The sequence below is a fragment of the Dermacentor andersoni genome, chromosome 2 (genome assembly GCF_023375885.2).
Source record: "Dermacentor andersoni chromosome 2, qqDerAnde1_hic_scaffold, whole genome shotgun sequence".
NCBI classification, from domain to species: Eukaryota; Metazoa; Arthropoda; class Arachnida; order Ixodida; family Ixodidae; genus Dermacentor; species Dermacentor andersoni.
In genome coordinates this window covers 155262258-155278890 of record NC_092815.1, presented here as the reverse complement: position 1 = coordinate 155278890, position 16633 = coordinate 155262258, and the positions used below count along the sequence as shown (strand labels likewise).

At 44.6% G+C, this 16633-nt stretch overlaps 1 protein-coding gene across 1 annotated transcript in view; it reads right to left on the bottom strand.

The window, feature by feature from the left end:
- LOC126540564 (diuretic hormone receptor-like) overlaps positions 1 to 16633 on the bottom strand; it is a 230872-nt gene that overhangs the window by 172743 nt on the left and 41496 nt on the right. The window lies entirely within an intron of this gene.

The following is a 16633-nucleotide window of genomic DNA, read 5'->3' as shown; positions in this document are numbered from 1 at the left end:
CGTTTCGAAAGTAAAAATTCGCGCTTGTTGCACTTCGGCTTCTATACGGCGCTTTTTAGTCTTGTCACCTTTCGGCCGAAGAAACCCATATATGATCATCATCCTCATAGTGTTGTCATAGCAAGTAAACAGTATGAAACGAAAATAATTATAGTGTCTCTAGTGGAGGATAAAATACAAATTTGGGAGGGCCAATTACAGCCTGATGTATTTTGCGAAAGATAAAGCGTACTATTTGCTGGTTCAAAAATTCTTTTAGTGTCTATCTTTTTTCACGCGGCAGGCGGAAATAAATATATAATTTCTAGACAACCCAATACCTATTACTGGTAACACTGTTTCGGGTTTTTCGCCAGCATTGTAATTGTCTCTCGCGAGCAGAAACCCATTTAACGGCTCAGCTGTCCTGCATGCGTCTCACAGGAATCCCTGTACGTGATTTGACTTCCCCTCGTATATTGACATAGAATGGTCGAAATGTCTCCCAAATGAAAAAAAAAGACAAGAAGCAAAGGAATTGGCATTGATCGCGGGTGCATTGCAGTGATACATCAGTAAATTTGATAGCTCTGTGGCGATAGCAAAATTTTACCGCATTCATCAACAATGCTTGGCTTTCATTTCCTCAAAGTCGGACCGCTGCACAGGAGACCTGAAAAAGCTGAAACCTCATTATTTAAATTGCTCCTGGACTGTCAGTTCTGCGCGATTTCCGGTGCAGCCACACTTAAATCGGGCTTCTCAAATGAGTCTTGATATGTACGACCATTACCTGGCGAGTGCTCATTCTGTACGATGCGCAGTAGAAGGGCATTCCGTATTACGCGCTCGTGAAAGACAGAAATGAAAAAAAAAAAGAAACGCCGACAAACGTCCTTTAAAAAATTATACATACAGTCACATATACGTATGAAACAGCGCTACCAAAGTTTGTTTCTTCCCTCTTGGAAATAGAATTCCCGCAATGTGTTCTACTGTTAGCCTCCAACTACAAAGCACGTGTCCAAGTTAAGGCAGAGAACGTGGAATAAGGTTATTCTCAATTCTGCGCGAGTTGAAATAATCCCTTAAATCTATTGGTGATTCCTTCGTACTTAGTCTATTAACACCATTATAAAAAATCGATGCATGATTGTGTGGATAGACAAAGATCTTTACTGAGAGCAGGTTCAAAGGGCGTTCCCATAATAACAATATATTGTTTCGTTATGATTACTTCGCGTCATGGCAAGCGATACGTGAGGACTCGCATCGTACTTCAATTTAATGAAAGTTTGAAGACTTTCAAGTTGTCAACATGATTCCAGAAAACGACACACATTAGTGCTCTTCTATTACAGCTGCAGATTTATGAGAAAGAGAATATGTTGGTATCAAAATTTATTATTATTCCACTCACTGAAGAAATACAATAAACTAAAGCAGTTCCAACAATTTTTTTTGCTGTTCGTTATAACGATCGGTCAGTCATGAAATACAATTTTGTCATCCGCCTAATGTTGGGTTTTCAGAAAGAAAGCTTTTCCGTTCAAGCAAAAATATTTCTGCTCCGGGGACCAAATGCGGACCAAAGCCTTTCCGGGGAGGTGGCTATACTAACTCAACTAATCAGGAGGCTACCGGAACATAGAGAGAGCTCGAACTATTTGACGACTCAAAGCACACGGACGGACCTCATCGTTTAATGTAGTGCTCGAGTTCTCTTTGGAGCTTTATGACGATTTCCCTTTCATAGCCCACATACCTGCCGAAAGGGCGACGAAAATGTGGGGAATGACACAGAGCCCGCATAAAAACTAACGACATGACTAATTGCGGAAGCGTACTCGTTTGGGACAGATGGTCCACGACAGTCAAGAGTGCTCGAGGATAACGGGGAACGCCAAAAATGTCGATTGAAGTGCTCATCCCAATTACAGGAACGCGCGCGGCGGTAGAATCTTGGTACTGACGAAGTCACCGCGTTTAGCGAAGTACATCTTGCGTGCCACAGTCAACCTATAAATTTGTTAGACTTATGTAGTGGTCAGAAATATGCATATTTTGTGTCACCGCGCTCGCAACTCGTTTCACCCCAGATTTTTTTCGAGCCTCCTTTCGTCGTCACATCCACTGAAGTATTTTGTCAAGTTTGCCGTGTCATATTACAATGCTAGGGCACCAGGAGAGTACTCCGTACTTTATATTGTTTTGCTATTCAGTTTTGTCATTGTTTTGCAACGTACTGTACGTCGTAACTCCAGCTTTTTTAACATTTGATAAGTATTACGGCATCGTGCCAGCTGGTTTTATTGTGGAAACTGCAGTGCATTGTTTCGTGTAGGCGCAATTATAGCTCGAATACTGGATCACGATAATATTGTAAGTTTTCTTTAGCTCTTGCGAAATCAGCATGCCATAACAAGCAAGACTGCGTACAGACTACTTCTAATGCTACCATTGCTCTTTCCAATGCTTTAAAAAATAATGACGTCTTGAACTGTGAAAATGTCTAGGTTCTCTGAAAGTAATAACCTTCACCTCGCAAATATATCGAAACTATACATGTTCGAGGGCATTTTATTACGCTACGCATAGAGTGCTGTGAAGGATCATGTAGTATACATACACGAGACTAATATGGCAACTTCTGACACTCAGGACTTCTGACACTCAGGCGCGTATTTGATAATGATAAGGGTACGCAGGGTTTTCATATTTGGTTATTTAGTAGTTTAATCTCAAAGTTTTATTGTAAATAGTTTTCGGGACTTTAGCCGCAGTGTCTCCTACATAAATGTACTGTCCCATTTTTCTTCAGTAATCAATGAATAATGCTTTTCAACGAAGCGTCGTTTAAGTGAAATGCAGGCAAGACAAGAAAGGAGATGACCAAGACTCGATATATTAGCCTCGCATTCATCATTTATCGATGGAATAAATGGAAAGACGGAATTATTGACGGATTTTCAAGGCGAAGCATTCTTTGCCTACCATTCCCTGGTTTCCCCTTAGTCGGTCGGTCTGCCGGTCAGCCGTTGGTCGGCTTCGTTCGCCTTCATTAAAAAAAAGAAATCATGCGCGCCCGGAGGCGGGATTCGAACCTCGTGCCAGGTCCCAGGTAAACGGCGAATAGTAGTGGGGACATCAGACATTCTATTCTTGTTTTACTGATGAGGAAATAGAAACGGGTTCGGAGAGTTGGCCATTATTAACTAAACGAGTAGTAAAACAGGTGCAGCAAAGCCTAACGCCTTTAAGCACAATGGAGCCAACATTGGCATGCTCCAGAAGAGAAAATGAATAGGAGTGACTGACATGATCAAAAGCTTTAGCAAGGTTTACCTGGAGCATTGCAAGCTGCTCAGTAGAACCATAAGTATTGAAGAAGTGTATGGGCGCTATGTATGTTGGTTTGAATGGTTCGGCCGCTAATTCCATACGTCTGATGGGAACCAATTAGAATTGACATGGCAAGTTGCAATCTATTAGATAAAACTATTTAAAAATTGTGTAATGCACGTTTGACAATGAGATTGGTCGGTAGCTTTCAACAGAACGCTATTTCTCTTTATCTGAACTTTTGGGAATTAAAACTGTGTGGGTGTTGCAAAAAGATTGCGGAAGGGCGTCCACCTCTAGACTTGTAATAAAAATGTCCTATAATATGGAATTGATAATTCATTTGAAAGCTTTATAAAATTCATTTGAAAGTCCATCGGGGCCGGGTGTTTTCGACAAAGGCAGCTGCTCAATAGCTAGCTCAATTTTTTGGATCGTACGGCTACCACTGATGAATGCGCAGTCATCATCCTGTAATGGTTTTTCAAGATATAGAAAACTCTCTAAAACGTTTGCATCGTGATTGTCCGGAGGGGCGCTAAACAACACAGTGTAGTAAGTTTCGAACTGAGAAATTACGTCGTTCGTATTTGTTAGAAGACTACCTTTAGAGTATATTCCCGGAATTACTTTGGAAATAGCGTGACGTCGCTCGTCAAATAAAGCTTGACGTGTTGGCTGCTCAGACTGCAGAGCACGCCTATTTGGAGATCAAATTCGCGCACCTATGTAACGCAGTGCATCATGCTTTTGTAACTCACATTTAAGATTTTCTATGTCAACAATGTAAGCGCCTGGCATTTCGCATTTGCCGTTATTTGCTGCTTGGGAGCTCTTTAAACAAGTGATTCATACAATGGCCATATGAATTGGATCGGCGAAATCATTCTATAGAAAAATGAAGAAAGAATGCTTTTTAAGAGGCCACAACTGCTTCGGTTTTCTTTCATACATAGTAATTATTACAGTGAGCGTACATTGCATAAAAGCTACAAAACCAAAAGGCGGTATATACCACATTCTAAAGACGACTTCTATGAGTACTAACCGGGGAAAAAATATCATATTTACCGCTTAAAAAAGACAACTGCACACACTTAATAAATTGAGAGTACCAGTTCGGTTGAAATTCTGCTTTATCATGGATGTTCTTCAGGTGAACAATCATTCAACTCAACTGCAATGACAAAAAACAATACAGGCTCAGCATAGCGGTTCGTCATTCTTTTTTTCCATAAACTATGCAGTTTAGTTAGTATAAACGAATCATAGGGCACAAAATCTTTGTGATGCACAATCAAATATTGAACAGCACGCGGATTCAAACCAAAGCGTTTCTTTAGAGTCCTTTTCATCACGTCCCAAGAGAAAAAAATGGCTACCATTGCAGGTATGGGTCTCTCGTGCCAACACCAACTAGATCATGGCGATCATCGCCGCTTGTTGATTATGATAATGATTTTCATCCCATGGCACATACCCAAAACGGGGTTTGGTCAAGAAATGGGTGGTGCATATCGCACCAACGCCTGTTAGCTCTTTGAGAAGATCACCGCGTGGTAATGATCATAGCGATTTCCATACTGTGGCACATACCCACAACGCCAGATCGGCCAAGGAGCGTGTCGGCGTCAAAGGTCTCGGTTGACGCAAAAACATGAAAGAGACCCGGGCAAGACTGTCCCTGTATAATAACGTGGCTGACAAGTGTCGTTTCCAAAACACTGCGAAGATAATATATGAACATCGGCAGAAGTATACCTAAACATAGAGGGCTCTTTAAACTGGTATCGATTGCCGGTCACACTTTTCAAAAGTGTTACGGTCTGTAAAATGTGTAAATTTGCTGCTGTCTTTCCTCACAATCGAGCTTTAGCATGTCCAGTGATCCCGCACACGCAGGCACACCAGGCAGGTTGCCGGGTAAACGGGAGCGTAAAAGTGAGTGGCCAGAGCATTGGCACCCCGATCCTCACGAGTATGCCGCTGCTGAAAATTTACACCCGCGGAGAAGTAGTACGTGCTTGGTTACCGCAATATCACCATTGTGTTTTCCGGCTAGTCCTGCACCTCCAGGTGGCGCCATCATTCCAACCGCTCACGTTTACACCCTCGCTTACCCGGCAATCCGATCGATCCGCCTGCGTGTACGGGAGTATAACACACGCTGAAACTCCCTATTTATAAATATTTATACACTCTCTACCAATCTTTGTTACCGAGAATTTATTGTGGCCTTCTTTAGATCTCGAAGACATTGAATAAATTCATTATTACTCTCGTGCATGAAGAAAAGATGCTGCAATGGTTGCAAGTCTCATGTGGTGAAATTTTTCGAGGTGTTTGTTTTGCTTAATTACTGCAGATAATATGCTCAAAGTCCTGTTTGTAAAGTTCGTCTCTATGGCTACGATTCTATGATAGATCAAGCCTGATGATTTCACTTCAAGTGAATCTGGTGCGTCTACAACAGTTTGCCTGATGGCACATATACGCTAAAACACTGGAAAGTTTTCACACATTTTATTTCCAAGGAAACGCTCTTCTACCATTTTTCTTAGTTTTCGAGCTAACAATATTTCCCTGTAAATATACAACTCTACATGTAGTCGGCTTAAATTTGGATAAACTTAAGCAAACAACGCGCGCCAATTACGCCCGCCAAAATGTTTACGCCGTGCCTAACTGCTCAGAATGGACGGTATTTCAACATCTACCACCCAGTTTTAAAATACAAATGTTCAACCTCTTACCCGTTGGCTAATAAGGTATCGTATGCACCAGACCAACCGTGCGCTGAATCTCGCCGCTTGCCTTGTAAGTAACGGCTAGACGTTTCATAACGGTGTGGCATACAGAACTTATAATAGGCTGGGAAAGTTTCGAGACGTGTTACCAGCGCACGAAACCGACTACTCTTTTCAGAACTTTTCCAGTAATGAGCGTATAGGAATGCAGCAGTCATAGATTGCTGCTGATTCGTGCAGTACACGGGTAACTGGAGATTTTTGGGAGCTGCCTCGTTACTTAGTTATGTAAAGTATTATGGCGCAAAAGCAACTACGGCTTTGATGCGCCATGCACAGGATGAGAATATATAATTTGAGGAAAGTGCTTCGAACAACAAAGATTACTTTAGAGTTTTGATCGTCGTAACCTTGATCGTCGGTTTGTGCAGCAGAACATGTCACATTTGATCTTTCTTTTGTGCTTGGCGTGGTTCTTTACTGGACTGCCAAACGATAACCCTTTACCTGGGTTAAATTCATCAATAAGCATGAGCAATTATGCCTTCTTTCAGGAAACAATATTAAAGGCGAACAACGCATAAAAGCTGTGAAAAAAGCAGCTGTGCCCGGAATAGTGTCGTCGCGTCCACTGAAAACTCTGCGCGTTCTCCTTTCCTTTTATTTGCAGCTTGTCTGCGGCATCATTAAGCATTCACTCTTAATCAGCCGCAGCGCCGAGTTCCATGAAACATCACGTTTCCGGGCTGCCGGCTGTGCTATCATACCATCGCACTGCCTTCTTGGACCGGCGATTTGTACTGTCTGCCAGAGTGGGACATCAAGGAACGGGTTCCCTCTCGTCGAATCATCGTGCGGGTGCAGGTACACCTTTCCTTCTCAATGCGAGAACACGTATGCTCCCCGTCTGTTACACGAGGCTGCAAGGCAAGCACGCAGTCACTCACTCTCGGGCTTTTGAGGAAGTGCTCACACGCTGCAAAAAAGAAAAAAAGAACGAGTTCTGGCAGCTTAATGGCGATGCCCCGGAGAAATCTCGTTAGCGCGAGCAGTGTGTGTTTCCGTACGCATTAAACGTCGTTAGCCACCGATCACACTTAGGCGTTGCAGTGTTGCTGAAAGGACTCGTGTCGTTTAGTCATTGCAGGTGATTCCCGACGAGTGCACAGAACACGTGTGAAGCGTTGTGCGGTTAGCTGCGAGCGCAAGCTTGTTCGCATCGAACTACGATTCTGAGCCCTCCTTTATCGCTTCCCCCGCCTTGAGGGATCCACTTCCTGACGCCGGAAGCTTTCTGTGGTCATTTCAATACACATTTAAGAACAACAGCAAGCAGTGCGAGCCACACAAACCTGCCCGACTACTTAATCGACTGAAATTAGAACCTGTGCTAAACGGTTGTATTCTTACTGGGTTCACCCTTTCAACGAACTTAGTTTTGCCTGGATTCACTGCTAGCCGTTCTGTCTCTGTTTTTCTGTATGCGCTAACAAGTATATACAAATCTCTTTGCGTCCAATTTGGTTGTGCAGGTCGGTTACGCCTCCATTTTTTCGGCAGCTAGGGCTGTTTGTGGTTAAACAAGACGAGTTCCTAAAGCTGAACAAGTACTGAACGTCGGTACTGATATTACGTATTACGAGATGGGCGCAATTGTGTCGTTTGTGCTGTTTTCTAAGCGACCTCCTGCACGTACCACGACATAATTGAATACATAACTATTGCAGGTAGTCGAAAATTTTCACCCTATCTATTTTCAGCATAGCGTCCGAAAGCATATCTGAATAATTGAGTATGCTTCCCACTCACAAATGGTGCACGTTATACCTTTTCCATTATAGTTATTGACACGTGTACTTATCTTTATCGGGCAACCACGTTTCGCCGCCTAACAAATGTAATCGCACAGCATGGGACGCGCCTGCATGTATCCGAAGTTTCTGGAAAGTTATCGATGCTTCTATCCGCTGTCTGTTGTCGCCGAGACTTATGTTATCTGATTTCATCACCTGACGCGAATGGTGTAGAACTTTGTGGAAGGCACGCGGGTACGAACGATTAGCCTGGAACGTTCGACGACTGCTCTATAAAAGCCGACGCGCTTGACTCGCTGATCAGATTTCCGACGATCGCCGACTGTGTTCGCCGCTTTCGTTGCGCTATAAGTGTAGCCTGTTTTGTGGGCACAAGTTCGCCCAATAAAACTTAGTTTTCTCGTGCACAGTATTTCTACTGTGTTCTTCGACGTCACCACCACGTGACATTATTATTGTGCCCGCTTATGCGACAAGTCCTGATATGATGCGGTTTCCTGTATACTGCAAATGAAAGTTAACTCTTCTCTGTGCTTTATTTTGTTCATGACACTGATGATGATGATTTATTGGATTCCCCTTTGTTATGGGGGCGGGGGGTTGACTATTTGCGGGGGGTTGACAAATAGTCACCTAGCCTGCTTGATTTAATCCGGTTTGCTGTAGACTGCGTTGTCTTGCCTGCGACCTCTATGTTCATGTAATATTTGTTCTTTTTATTTGCACGTCACCAATTTGTGCTTATTGCGATCCATTATACAGCTGTGTTTGAATTATTACTTATTTAAACGGACGCTGCCGCTATGCGATGTACATGCGCTACAGTGACCATAATTTCAGGGAAATGCGATAAAGCGCCTGCATAGAAGATTACATACAAAAATGCGTTCGTGCATAGCGAAAAGAAAAAAAAAACGCCAGCATGTTACACTCTTGTACCACGTGAAAAGGCTGCTGCACACGTGGCAATGGATTAAGCTATACAGTCGGAAAGGTGACACTTCTTTCAAGGTATAACGAGCCGCAGTGTGAAGTAAGCGTGTGGCGCTGTAGGTCGACCTCCTCAACGAGACATGCGAGCACCTAATGCGCTACCTAAAGGATTTTCCCTGTCGCTTTCTTTTTTTGTTCCTTCAGTCTTTCTTTCTTTCTTTCTTTCTTTCTTTCGTTGTTCCTTTCATTCATTATTTCTTTCCTTCGTTCTTTCTTTCTTTCGTTTCTTCATTGATATTCAGCCATTGCATTTATTCTTGCTTACGGGGGTGGGCGCCATTCCTGATGATGATATTTTCTTGCATCACTGGACTAGACGCCGCTTTTTTCGAGAATGAGCTATTGCAACGAGCCACTTAAGGCTTTCGCGTTCAAAAAGAAAAGCGAGATGAACGAAACAATTTAGCTGCGCTCGCATTACATTTATGTTCTTGCGCCACGACCCGATAATGTTACCGGATTTCGCTGCAGACTCCTGCCAGCGCAACATGGCTATTCCGCAACACAACTCATAAACTTCGCGCGATAATCCACTCGAAACGCGGCTGCCATAAAGTTCGTGGTTTAAACGTGTCATTTCAGTAAGTGCAGACATAGTGCTGAAAGAACAACTTATTGGCGCAATCCCCTAAAACGGGTTTAATAGCTGGTGAAAATTTTACGGTCATTGATGTTATCGCATCGATTTCCGCGCTGGTATCTGTCAGGTAATTTCTCGCTAGATCTTTTGCTACGGTTACTGTTTTCTATAACCGCCTGATTCGCTGCACCAGCTTCGCTTCCACGAAGAGTCATTAGCCATTGGAGGCGCAAGCGCCAGTTTCGGGCTAACGCGCTTTTCCTAAGCACCTCTTTGTAAACTCGTTCTTTCTGTATTCTGTCGTAAAAACGACGGGCGAGCAACATAAACCATGCTCGTTAAGTTTTAATTTGGCGCTTCGTGGCACGCACATGCTCGGGCGCTTGAATGCGCGCCCAATTGTTTTTATTTTTTTTTAACTAACGTATACTGTACTTAGGCCTTACCGTACGGCAACAGGGGTACGAGTCACAATTTTTCGCGTTGCTTTCGGCAAGCTCTGAGACACGGTATAGAATTGCTATAAAGTGAAGTTGCTCAAATGGAATTTCCCAGCGACAGCGAGGTGGCGTCGCGAAAGCTGGAGCTTCTTCTGAGGCGAGCACAAGTGCTCCGACGTTCGGATAACTCCACAAAGAAATGGGCACTGAGAACGCAGCTGGGCGAGGGAAGTCCATGGCACAGTCGCCCTGCTGAACACTTCTTATAATTTCCTTTCGTTGCGTTGTCTTGTCGCATCCTGCGCTGGAAGAGGCTGACCCACGGGCTTTCTTCTGAGCTTGAACAGACTCTAGATTATACTTCCGATTGCGGATGAGGAGCTGCGCCCGGTTGGATACCTTATTGATTAGAAAGCGGCTGCTTCGTCGAAACGGCCATCGAAGCGCTTTGGTGCTGCCGACAAGAGCTACTTTCCGAAAATGTTTCACTTGAACGGAAAAAAAAAAGTTTAAGAGAACGTAGCGTTCAGAGACAAAGCGAAAGAAGGAACTAAAACAGTTTGATGAATGTCTGCAGCTGGGCCCCAGCGAAATGTTCCGTCCCATGGCTGGAAAGCTTAATATTGAAGAGTAAGTAAAAAAAAATTGCGTTGCGCAAGAAAATAAAAACAATCTGGAAGAGCGGTTATACGACGTAACATATGACGTAACATGACACCGCACTATATTATCAACTGTGAGCATAATGATCGTCATTTGAGCGCGAGCCTTGGTATTGCGCATTTGTGAGCTTAATGCAGACGGCCCTACGTTATAAGGACTTGTCAAGGGAAGATGAAAAAAAGATTTATGGTACACATGTCTCATCGCAAAAGCCACGTATTGATTGCATCACTCGAAGACGATGACCACAAGTAAACTGCAAACTTCCAACACGCGGTAGACAAAGCATGTGCGCTTTTGAAAGCTGCGAGACATTCTTTACGCCGCATCTTCTTCAGGGCTAAGCGTTTCGAGAAGTGTGCTGTCGCGACAGCCGAGTACGAGCTCACATTGTGCACATAGAGTGCTTTCCAAAATTTTTATGTTCACCACGCTTAGCTTACACTATACATGGTACCTACCGCGCGTTTCTTTGTTTTCCAACTGCATTGGACAAGAAAGAAGTAGTTCGCGCCGGTGGGACTCAATGTATTCGGAGCGAAGGCAACGCAGTTGGCCCGTAACCATTCCATTAGGAAAGCCATTGGGCAAACGCAAAAACCTAGCAAGCGTTCAAGGACGCAATTTTGTGCCGGCGTCCAATCACGTGCGGTCCAATTTAAGCGCACAATGTGCAAGTAGCACGCGTAAAAAATATCAAGCTTTGTTAGACTGGAAGACGTTGCCGTTTCTACCTCCTAGCATCTATAGAGGCGTTTGAGGAAATCAAAATAAAGTGTACACCCAACAAGTTTAGCTAAAACGAATTCCTGCGCCTACGTAGACCGAGCTCATAGCTATATTCTGACGGCGCGTTCAACATGCAGCGCGCGGTTCCATTCCAGAAGTCGCAGCGCATTCAACTCGCGAGGGACCAATGTAGGTCGCTAGATATTTACTTGCCGTCAGTCAACGTTACCCGAGAGTTTGTCGTGAAACGGCGTGTGCTGACTTCCTTACGGCCTTTAACTTTTCCAGCGAAAGAAAACTACACGTCCTTGTGTAGAATGTTTCGAACGAAACACGCGGAACTAGAGCTTCTAGCACCGAATCTGATTCTCCTAGCAAAACAAATTAAGTTTCGCTAGCCTTTTTTTTACATACTCTGTCAGGAAGCGTTTGCGTGGGCAAAGGCGGTAGTACTCGTCGAATGAAATTTGGTTGAGCTTGAATGGCATTTCAGACAAACATGAGTTAAAGTGGTTTCGTAATATTTCTGCTCAATCTTTGGTCTCCTCGCTCCTAGATGTTTATAGCTGAAAGCGGGGCGTGCTTTCTGCAACGAGAAGCAATATTCAGAGCTTTTTATTTTGATGACTACCGTGTTAGAATTTATTTATTTATTTATTTATTTATTTATTTGTCTACAGCAGCTTTAGAACCTTTATGTAGGCGGAAAATACAATGTAACATATCTCCAAAGGTCACATCATAAGAGGCCAACAAACAAAAACACCAAGGAAAACGTAAGGCAAATTACTTGTACTTATTAATTGAATCAAGGAAATGATAAGTCAATGGCAATAAAACTGGATGAAAAAACAACTTGCCGCAGGTGGGGAACTCTCCCACTTCTTCTCATTACGTGTGCGATGCTCTAACCAATTCAGCTACCACGGCGCCGTTTTCCCGTCCACTTTCTTGAGTATTTATGTTTTTACTACTAGAACTAAACCTAGGAATGGTAGCCAGCGCTACCGCTCACAATCCTTTGCGGCGGATGTGGAACATCTTTTCTGCCGCAGGTGTCACATGTAAATAAACTTTTTGGCTGAAGGCACTTGGGGTCAAGACTTACAGGAAGTTGCTTACGCCGGATGCATGTCAGAATACTAAGTTAAATATGGGGAAAAGACGGAAAAATGCCCATGCACAAGTTAAATGACGGGCAACATGTCCATTTTGATATTACTTCTTTTTTATAAAAAGCAGTTATAGTTAGGAGCGCTATATTGTAAAGCAATGCCGAACACTATAAATTAATAAATTTTCTGTTTCATCTTCTCTAGCCTAGTTTGATGTCCACTGCAGGGCAAAGGCCTCTCCTAGAGATGACCACTTACCCCTGTCTTGCTCTAGCTGATTCCATGTTTAGCCTGCGAATTTCCTTATTTCATCACATCACCTAATTCTCAGACGTCCTAGACTGCGCTTTTACTCCCTTCGTAGACCGACTGTAGCTGTAATACACCACCGCCATTACATGGCCTGCTCAGCTTAATTTCTTCCTCCTAATTTGAACTAGAATACTGGCCACCCCCGTTTGCAGTCTGATTCACAGCGCCGTCTTTAGGTGCATTTAGGTTGCACCTAACATTTGATTGCACCAGAAATTATACGGACACTCCAAGCGCATTTCTGCCGTCGCTATCAGCGTCGCCGCATTCGTGATGTTCCGTATGAAGTCTCAGGGAGGTAACATCGTCGCAACGCCGGGAGGACGCGCGCCGCCTTCCGTCGCTCGCAAGGCGCCAGGGGGGAGGAGGGGAAGGGGGGGGGGGCGTTCTTCTTCGGCGGCTGCTGCGTATAGAGCGGCCGTGGGCGGCCAGGAGGGCTCTATCTTGAAAGCGATCTGCGATGGCGACGCAGCTGATAGCTTCGTGTGCGCTGTGTTTTAGGCACTTAGTTCCCGTTGAAGCGAGAGGCAGCACGAAGGTCAATTCACTCGCTGCAGCTGCCGCGCTTCCTCACTCCAGAGTTTTGACAGCGAGTGTTCCCTGTCATTTTGTGAGATATGTTCATGCTTGTTTGTGGGCGCGTGATACCATGCTCGTTAATTTAGTTAGTAAGCAAATGTTTTGAACTTCGCACGGGCGATAAGGCTACTATACTTAATTCGTATGGCTGTCTACTAATTTGCTATCGCAATTAATTCTTCACATGTTGGGCGGAACTGCCAGCCTTTAATTTTAATTTCCATCACTCATAGGTTGATCCTTAATTTCTTTTCAAGCTTCTTTGTTAACCTTAAGTTTCTAGCCATTATAATATTACTGGTAGATTCCAAGTATTGCGAATTTTTCTTTTCAAGAAATGCGCTAAGCTTCCGGTCATGATTTTCTAATGCCTCCCGTTGGCGCTCCAACCCATTTTTATTCTTCTGTATTTTCATTGTAATGATGAGGGTGCCCTGTTTGTACTTGACCCATATACACATATTTTAGCACAGATTCTAGAGACCGACTGCCAATCGTGAATTGTTGCCTTCTCTCAAGGCTATTTAACATTACCTTTGTCACCCGCATAGTAATCTTCAACCCTACTCTCAGAGTTTCTTCGCTCAGGACCTCGATCACTTGTTGCAATTCATCCTCAGTATTGCTCAAATAGACTAGATCAACTACAAACGGTATGGTAACTGCTAGTACCTCCCACCCTCTTAGCTTGAATACTTCTAGTAAACATGCGCATAAATATAATTGGGGACGTAGCGTCTCCTTGGCTGAACCCATCCTTGATAAGTATTTCACCGCATTTCGTATTAAGGCAGCTGTGGAGTTTTTGATCTTCTGCTTAGCTATATAAACAAACACGAAACAAAGTAAAAAGATATTTAAAAAATTATCAACCGCTTACCCTGTGGACCGTACTAACACCTTACAAATATATGGGGCAGAAACCTGGAGAGTAACAAAGAATGTTGAGAACAAAATAAGTTCACAAAGGCGTAACGAGCGATGAAACCAAAATTATTAGGTTGAGGAGACAAGAACAGGGCGGTGTGTGACAGAGAGCAAACGGGGGTAGCTGATATTCTACTTGACAATTATAGGAGACAATGGATCTGGGACAGTCACATAACGCGAAAGAGATAACCGGTGGACCATTAGAGTTACAGAATGGGTGCAAATGGAAGGGGGTGGTGTCGAGGATGACGAAGAATTTCATGGCGTGATGACATTAGGAAATTTACAGGCACAACATGGAATCAGCTTGAGCAAGAGGGGGTAATTGGAAATCGCCGCGGAAAGCGATTTGTCCTGTAGAGTGGTGAAGTCAAGCATTTGACGAAAACTCGCAAGGGTTGGATTACTCATAGCCAAAGATAAAATACACGCTGACCACGAAGATGAAAAATTGCTGGCTCTCCCGTAATCGACAGTAACTATAAGCACGAAATGGCAACAGGCAAAGCAGATTGGTTGGAGACGATACCAGCCACGATCTCAAAATGGGTGTAGTGCATGCTCGCAACGGCGCACCCTACCGCACCCTACCGCACCCTACCGCACCGCAACATTATATTGTGCGCTAATGCATATGAACGCTGCCCAGCTAGAAGCAAAAAACCGGCTCAAGGCGTTACGACAGGCAGGGGAAGACGCCAGAAAGAGAGCTCGAGCCCTGCTGTGTGATCTCGATGTAAGATGTCACGTGAAGGGACGACACTGAGCAAAGCGTTGGCTTCACGGAGCGTTCGCTTGGCAAGGCTGGCTGCGTCACTTTGTGCTCTCTCGTAACTTTTTTTCCTTTCGCGATGAAGGCAAAGCAGCGCATCAGACACTTTCTGCGCCACGACACGCCGCAGCTCGGCGATCGTCGCACAACGAAGGCAAAGAAGCTCTTCCAGACGCGTTCGGCGCCACGCCACACAGCAGCTCGGCGAGCGCAGTACATCCGCAGCGAATTCCATTTTCCAGGATTGAAGCGTATGGTGCCCTGTATCTGCCTTTGGAAAGTCGCCCAATTGGAAGTGACAAATCAAACTTCAGGCTACTAGAAGTTACAACTTCAGTGATATCACGAACAAACATTAGGAGAACACAGAGGCAATATTTTTCGTAAATTAGTTGGGAGGTACCTGGCGTGTTTAATGTGGTCATGTACACAGTGTTGGGCGCCAGAGAACTCCTCCTCCTAAATTTTCACAGGTCGCACGGTTGATTACGTTTTTACTTGCAATTTGTCCCGATAACGGCGCCGGATTTTGGCTCAAGGGCACTTCAAAGTCGCCGACATGGGGAGCTTCAGTCAATGCTATTGAGTATGCAATCAGTAGTTTCGATGATAACAATTAGAGACGAAGACGCGAAGTTAGATTTCTTTCAGTGGCTATCACATGTGATCTAAGCCATTCAATGTCGTATGCTTTCCACACAGAATGATCGGCGCTAGTGCTAGCAGAGGCTGTTTGCTTTTTTTACAACGCGGCTATGCTCCCTGAGACACGTTTAAAAACGTACACTAAGCACAAGCGTTCTTCAAGACGCCATTCACCGATGTACACTTCATTGCAGTCTGCAAAGGGAGAGAGAGAGAGTAAAACTTTATTCAATGTAAATAAAATAAGGCACGATGGTTGGAGCCCCTATTCCAGGGCCCCACTGGCACGAGCGGCTCGCTGGGCTTGGTCCAGAAGAGCCAACTGGCTCTCCCGACCCTCGTCCGCAAGCCATGCCTCCCACTGCCTATTCCTCTTTAGTGGATGTTGGTGTAATATGGGACTGTCTATGTGCGGAGGCCTCCTGGGGCACTCCCATGTGATGTGTTTTAGTGTGGGTGTGTCTGTGCACCACGGGCACTCGTCAGTGAACCTCGTGGGGTGTATTCTGTGTAGGTGGTGCAGGTTGGGGTATGTATTCGTCTGAATACGACGCCAGTCCCTCTCCTGTTCACTGTTTAAATCGGAGTGAGGATGTCCAAAACGTCTCCGCTCCTGCCTTTGCTGTAGGAGGATGTCACGAGAATTCGGTCGAAGGACGTCGCTAGGCCATGCCGTTGCTCGGACGTTCAAACCTCGAGCAATACGGTCTGCGCTAGCGTTTCCTGCCAGTCGCTCGTGTGCCGGACACCAGACGATAGTGTGGTGCCCCTCTAGTTGAGTGCCTAAAATTTTGATTATTGATTTGGGTGCCGTTCCTTGTAAAAACAGGCGGCAAGCCGCTTGTGAGTCGGATAATATGACAGCCGAATTGGTTTGGCGTTCGGCGTCCTGAATGGCCAAGGCGATGGCTGCAGCCTCTGCCACGCATGCCGAGGAGGTTTTGAAGGATGCCGTTGTTATGTTGTTGTTGCATGTAGAGACTATGCTGAAAG